This window comes from Scomber scombrus, chromosome 11 (assembly GCF_963691925.1).
Source record: "Scomber scombrus chromosome 11, fScoSco1.1, whole genome shotgun sequence".
Taxonomy (NCBI): Eukaryota; Metazoa; Chordata; class Actinopteri; order Scombriformes; family Scombridae; genus Scomber; species Scomber scombrus.
In genome coordinates this window covers 5,204,208-5,210,882 of record NC_084980.1, presented here as the reverse complement: position 1 = coordinate 5,210,882, position 6,675 = coordinate 5,204,208, and positions in this window count along the sequence as shown.

Genomic DNA, 6,675 nt, shown 5'->3' with positions numbered 1-6,675 from the left:
AACAGGAACACATGACTTTGGGTTGAGTGCCACACACATAGATAGTCATCACATAGATGACAGTTTTTTGAAATAGATGCCTGGAAGTATTCAAAGTAGTTATTGAACCAATAGCACTTTATGGTATTGAATAATGGTACCCAACCTTCCCAGGGAGCACTATGTTTTAAATTCCAAAAAAACATACAACATGCAAGCAGAATTCTACAAAATATTATCTAAAGTCATAGCGACGGTACACATTAATACACATTTCTGCAAAAGTACCAGTTTAGCCATCATAGCTCATTTTAAACAGTTTGAGTCCTTGGGCAGGTGTAATGACAGCTACCAAAGACACATAAAATACATTAAAATAAGGATAATATGTTAACATAAAACATAAAAAAGAAATATTAAGCACAGAGGATTATACCACACACTGATTGCAGGACATAATTAAGCCTGCACTCCCTGAACATCACCTTTTGAATGAAGGAGCCTCAAATTATAGCAAGACCTTAAAACAACTGTCCTTCACCTACTTCACTACCTAGCTTTAAAAAGCCGAGAGTAACAAACAGAAATGAGTCACCTGGTTCTGAGACTCAGATATTTCAGTAACACCATCCACTCTTACAAACATCGAAGGAGCATTGGAGCATCAAATTGGCACAAAACATCCAATTCTATCAAACACAACACAAGCTCAATTGCTATTCGGCCCTAAATCTCACTCATACACTATACACTCAGCACAGCACTGTAGCTGAAGCTGAAAGCTGAAACTGAAGAAAAGATTGATAATGTGTCAACTCAGTAACTTAACCGTAGCTATCAGAACAGATTCGTTCTGATTTCTCAACATTTTGTATTTGTGTATACATGTTCTAACTGACTGTACTGTTTAAAGTATATTGGAGGCTGCATTAGTAACCCCAGGGCCACTGGGCACTGAAGCTCATGACCCCCAAATAACTTTTATTTTAATCTGGATGGATAATACTGCTGTTGGGTGGAAACTTTGTAACTCACATATTTAGTTTTGGACAGATTAGGTTTCTGACAGTGACCATATTATCAACATCAGGAGAATGGATCAAGCTTTGTGTTGTATTTCTGTGGAGCCCATCATTGAGAGACCCTATTCTGCTCAAGGGCCCCTGGACATTTGCCCAGATTGCCCATATGGTAGTTCTGGCCATGAGTATAGTTGATTATATATTTTGTTTTCTTGTATTAAAAAGTATTTATCCAATAGTACATAATTTAACTTTGGCAATAATGTAACTTTAACATTACATTTTTGATTTGGGGTCCAATAGGATTTGCTGACAGAAAAATACAGAATAATGCTGATCTTTATGAAGCCAAATCTGGGCAATTAGTTTTCTTCAGTTGAAAGTGAAAGTCCAAGTTTTGATATTGAATTTTAAAAATACAACAATGTATTTTAAAAACAACAAAAAAAAACCTCAAAGTCATCCAAATCTTTTTCTTTTTACAGTTTCAAATCCCATCTTTTCAGTTTCAGGTCAATTTTTTTCAGTTTCAGACTTTTGACCCAGATATTACATTGGGGGCATGGTATGAAGCGAGAGGGGCATCAAATAATAATCGACAGCATAACAACAAAGGAGGGCCCTCCTCTGTCACGTTCACATTGCAAGCTTAAAGTAAGCAACTTGGTTGGCAACTAATGGCCCAGATAGACTCTATAGACCTCACCCTTTATTTTCCCTGTTTTTAACTGGCAGCAAGGTGATAAACTGTCCTTCAACACACAGCCCCCAACCTTCTGCAGTGTCCTTGAATGTTAACCTACACCAGTTCTATACCTCTGATCTCTCTGCTAAAGAGCAAGACACAAAGGATTCCCCTGTAGGGACGACCAAAATTACATTTTCTTTCTCACTAAATAGTTTAGAGGCATTTAGCACTCATTTAGTCTTGAGACTACATTTAGCAGCTCACCTGAAAATTCCTTAATGCAGCGAGAACGATTGTAACGTCAACTCATGTAAAGTGTCTCTTCCATGTTTTATACAGTGATACACTGAAATTGAGTCTAGTTCGGGAGTTACAGTGTTTATGATTAAAGGGAAGAGTTGAAGAGAGAATGACAAATAGGTTTCTGTGAATGTGTGTGTATGTGTACCTGTGTGTGTGTGTGTGTGTAAGAGAGAGAGATGGAGATCGGAGAATGAATGTACAGTATGTGCGAAGAGATTGTGAGACAGCGTGCACATGTGAAAGTGATTGCAAGCGAGGCAGAGATGAAAATCCGATAGATTCGCTTGCATGAGTTCTGGGTCGCTGCCGATAATCAAAAGCGGTGAAAAAAGGGGTGGAGGATGGATGGAGGGGGGGTTGCAGAAGAAAGACAGTCAGTGAAAGTTTAGAGAGAGAGAGAGAGAGAGAGAGAGAGAGAGAGAGGAAGAAGAGAGCACATACATCAGGGGCTGTGACTAGCAGGTGCAGGGCTGGTGGGGAGGGCAGACTGTGGGCCTGATCAAGAGAAAGATCTCACTGTTTAATCTTCAGACTCTTCCCTCGTTGCCAGACTAGGCAAGGCTTTTGTCCCACTGTATGGCTTGTTCTGTGATCAGGAGCAAACAGATTCATCTTTTCTTTTTCTTTTTTTCCCCTCTCACTCGCCCCTCAGCCTGTGCGTGGGCTGCAAAGTTGATTACAGGCCTAGGAAAAAGGCTGCTGTTACAGTTACAGCCTCTCCAAATGCCCGCGTATAATATAAACGTGCCACTTCAGACAAACCGGCCCCGGATTATGCCAAGCCTTTTTACCCATCACTGCAGGACTGTAAACGCCTGAAATAGTTGGTTACATGGGTTCTGTGTATGTTTGTGTGTTGTGTACAGTCAAAGCAAAGGGTTCCTTCCATTGCACAGTCTGCATCCAATAGGATCTGAGCACATTCACTATGAGTTTTTATTTTAAAAAACATGTTTTATCTTAGGAAGCAGAATATAGAGCTGTCTGGGTTATCTACAGTATTTATGTAAAACAATATCTACTGCTTAACTGAGAGAATCAAACCATCGGCTTACTTCAATCTCTTTGAAATCCCTTGCAATCATCCGCTCTTATGGACCATAGACTTTACTATCAAACTCTAAATAGTACATAAAGCATATCAAGGATATATTTTTTTACATTTTTTATCAGATATAATATATGATAACACTAAATTAAGATTGACTGCAATTTTCCTCATCTTTTATTGGGGACGCAACAAGTTTGGTGTAGTATGTATATCTCCCCTCCTAGAAGTTACATTATTTACTTATTTGCTACAGCAGATACATTCATGAGGAACATAATGATGCCTGTTTTATGTTTTTTTAATGAATATGAATAAAAGTTGGAAATGTTACAAAATACTGGTAAAGAATATATCTGCTATTTCATTTAACTTCAGGCAGTATCTGCTTTTACAATACAATATCCTCTCATAGCAACTAAAACACAATTATTTATTATGTTTATGCACTCTCAGTATTAAGGTAAGGTCAAGGAAAGCTCATGATGTTGGTCAAATACAGAAAATGGGGAAAATACAGTAAGTTAAAGCATGAGACAGGATGTATTTACTCTACTGTCCACCATCTTAACCAAAACCCCCATCTTTCCTTAACCTCAGCCAAAGCTTTTTAGTAGCCTGGTGTTTTCAGAACTATAGTTTGTTTGCTCTGGTCCATATCAGTAGTGAGTTGGTAAACTTGGTGTGTTTTCCCCCAGTTTAGTTCCTTATAACACAGAGAAAAATCTGAACAAAATGCATCGCTACAAGCCACATAAGAAGTTCCCTCAACTCTAGGTCAGATGTGTCTGGGCGAGAACAGATATATAACGTAAGCACAGAAATTAGGTCCTGAAGAAGGTCCACTGGCCAAATACAATGATCTTTGTTGCACAAGTCCAGGTCAGATCTCAATTAATTTCATGGTTATTTTCTAGATACTGTTAAATTCACTAATCCCAGTATGCAAAGCACACCTGGCTACAGGAGCTGTTAAGTTCAGACTCACACAGTAAACTTAGTAGTAGGCTAGATCAAAGCTAGATCATGTTTCAATCACGAACAAACCACTCCAGGATTTGTTTGGGACTGGTCTGAAAATCTCCATAAATCTTACCATGTGCTGCATTTAGAATATGAATCAGATGTCAGACACCTGACACGATAACCACCATCTATTCTGACCACCTTCATATGATTAACATGTGGTACATACAGTAAATGCAGCACATCATATACTAGAAAACAAAAAACAGAGTCTGAGAACAAAATCCAAATATGATAATCTGAGATTAGATTGCTTATTAATGTGGCTTAAAATGACAGGGATCTAATGTTTCAGAGTCCAAATTTAATTTTACTTTTTTGTTGTACTTTTGCAGTCGAATGCAGTTTTTAATAGATTCTCTTTACTTTAGATTTAATTGATTTAAGTAGAAGTGGGGTAGCAGACACAGTTTCTATGTGGTTTTGGGTGAGTAAGTGCTCCAACAAACACGAATGTTAAAAGAAGCGTATGGTATATTAATATAAAATCTGAGAAATGTGATTTCAATGGGTGCTGTTCCTGCACAGGACAGCTGGAAACATTTGCATTGGACCAATATGGGGTGGGGTCAAGCTAAACATGTTTTTAGAATGTTGCTTTCTTTTACTGTCCTTATTGGAATTTTGGATGCCGCTTTGTTGTAGTTATACCTGCATTCATTGGTCTGGCACATGACTTCTCAGTATCAGTGTTTAAATAGATCTTGGTATTCTTGAAGACACTGTAATTTCCCAGCTTGGGATCAATAAAGAATATCTATCTATCTATCTCAATGTGTAAAGGAGCACGTCATTTTTGAATGGTACTGTTAATTTATCCCACAACAACCAGGCAACCGAGAAGAGAGAATTGTTGACCATGGTACATATGTCTGTACCTTTGTCAGACATATTCTTAATACTTTTTTTCATCTTCCCTTCAGTCCTAATCGGATTTTGCTTTTTTCTAGTTTTGGATTGATACTGTGGATAAGGAGACATCAATAAGAATATCTATTTATTTAAGAAATCATTCAGGAAACACTGAGAAAAACACTTGTGTTTATCAAATTCCCTCTCTTTTCTTTCCCTCTCTCCGGAGTAAACCAGATCTTTGTGATGTGGGAATTAACCTTAAGTCAGCAGATTTTTCAAAATTAGGTTTGAGTATGACACTGTAAATGAGCAACTTATTGCTGTACTCTTCAGTTTTGTGAAACCACTGAATCATTGGAGCTAGTTTTGCAGGATACACAGACCTAGATCTGCTAAATAGTAAAGCTTTTAGTCTCCGATCCACAGTCTGGACACATAAAAGAAACCATGCACACATTATCTGAATGTTTGTGGAAATGCAGTGTTGACAAAAATTTAAAAAAAATCTATTTACCATCATTTACTTGGCTTCTTTGAAGTCATGTGCACTGTCAGCTGATTACTATTAGCTTAACTTCTCCAACCAACCAGTGGCTGCAGAGTGAGAGATTGCCATGGTAACCGGGGACTAGAGAAATTACCATAAGAAATAGATACTGTGTAAACCCCTGGCTGGGGGGAAATATTTGGAGAGCTTTTCTCCACAATGAGACATTTGAAGTATTTATGCAGAGGACTTGCAACTTCAGCAACACTGCTGCTGTCGATCCTGCTACAGTGTCATCACGAAGCTTTTTACATCATGATCCTTTTTTAATGTTGAATCAATTTGCACTGAATAAAGCTGTTATGAAAATGGTCTTGAAAGGTGAACCACTGGTACTGGGCAGAATAAACTCAGAAGTATATTTTGTATCATCAAACATTGACTTCAATATTATAGCTTTAAACAAAGTGATTGCAGTACACTAATTGATCTCTCACTCACTGTATAACTGGATACATATGTACTGTAAAAGGTAAAATTCCATTTTATTTGTGGTCCTCCTACTCATCAGTTGCAAAGACCATCAAACTGCTAATCCCAAACACACACTACATGCACACACTACATCAAAGTCAACACATTGCTGTTCTGCTCACATTGATTTCTTGTCTTGTAATCAGGAATCTTGAAGTCGTTGTGGTTTGCATACTACTAGACTGAGTGGCGACAGGATGTCATGCATTATAAGACCTTTCACCAGGAGGAATACCCAACGAGTCTGTCTGATCATGTGATACCTGCGAGGCTTGATTCACTCCTGCCAAAGTTCTATCATTTCTTGGGTCCAAGCAGACCACGGACATTTTCTTGTAGCCATGCCTGTCGATGTGGTCGTTGTGCAGGTGTTCCCCCAGGTTTCCCTTTACCCCATGTCTTACAGTGTCATTGGTTGTAGGTCATTGCCACCATCATTTCCCGTAACAACACTTTTCACGCTATAGGATTTGGACTTTCCAACAGGTCCAGATATTTAGTCTGCTTTATATCTTTCGGGTGTCTGCGATGCCTCGGCGAGTCTCTTGGATCACTTCTTTGGACGGTTCACATATGGTGATTGACTGCCAATTTTGCAAGCACCAAGTAAACGCTGATTTACCTCTGATCTGGGGCTTTTGGTTGGTGATTTCCAAAAACTGTCGTTGATTGTAAACCATGCAGTGTGAACTCAGCTTAAGAATTGTGCTCTAAAGAATCAGCTTATAAGTCA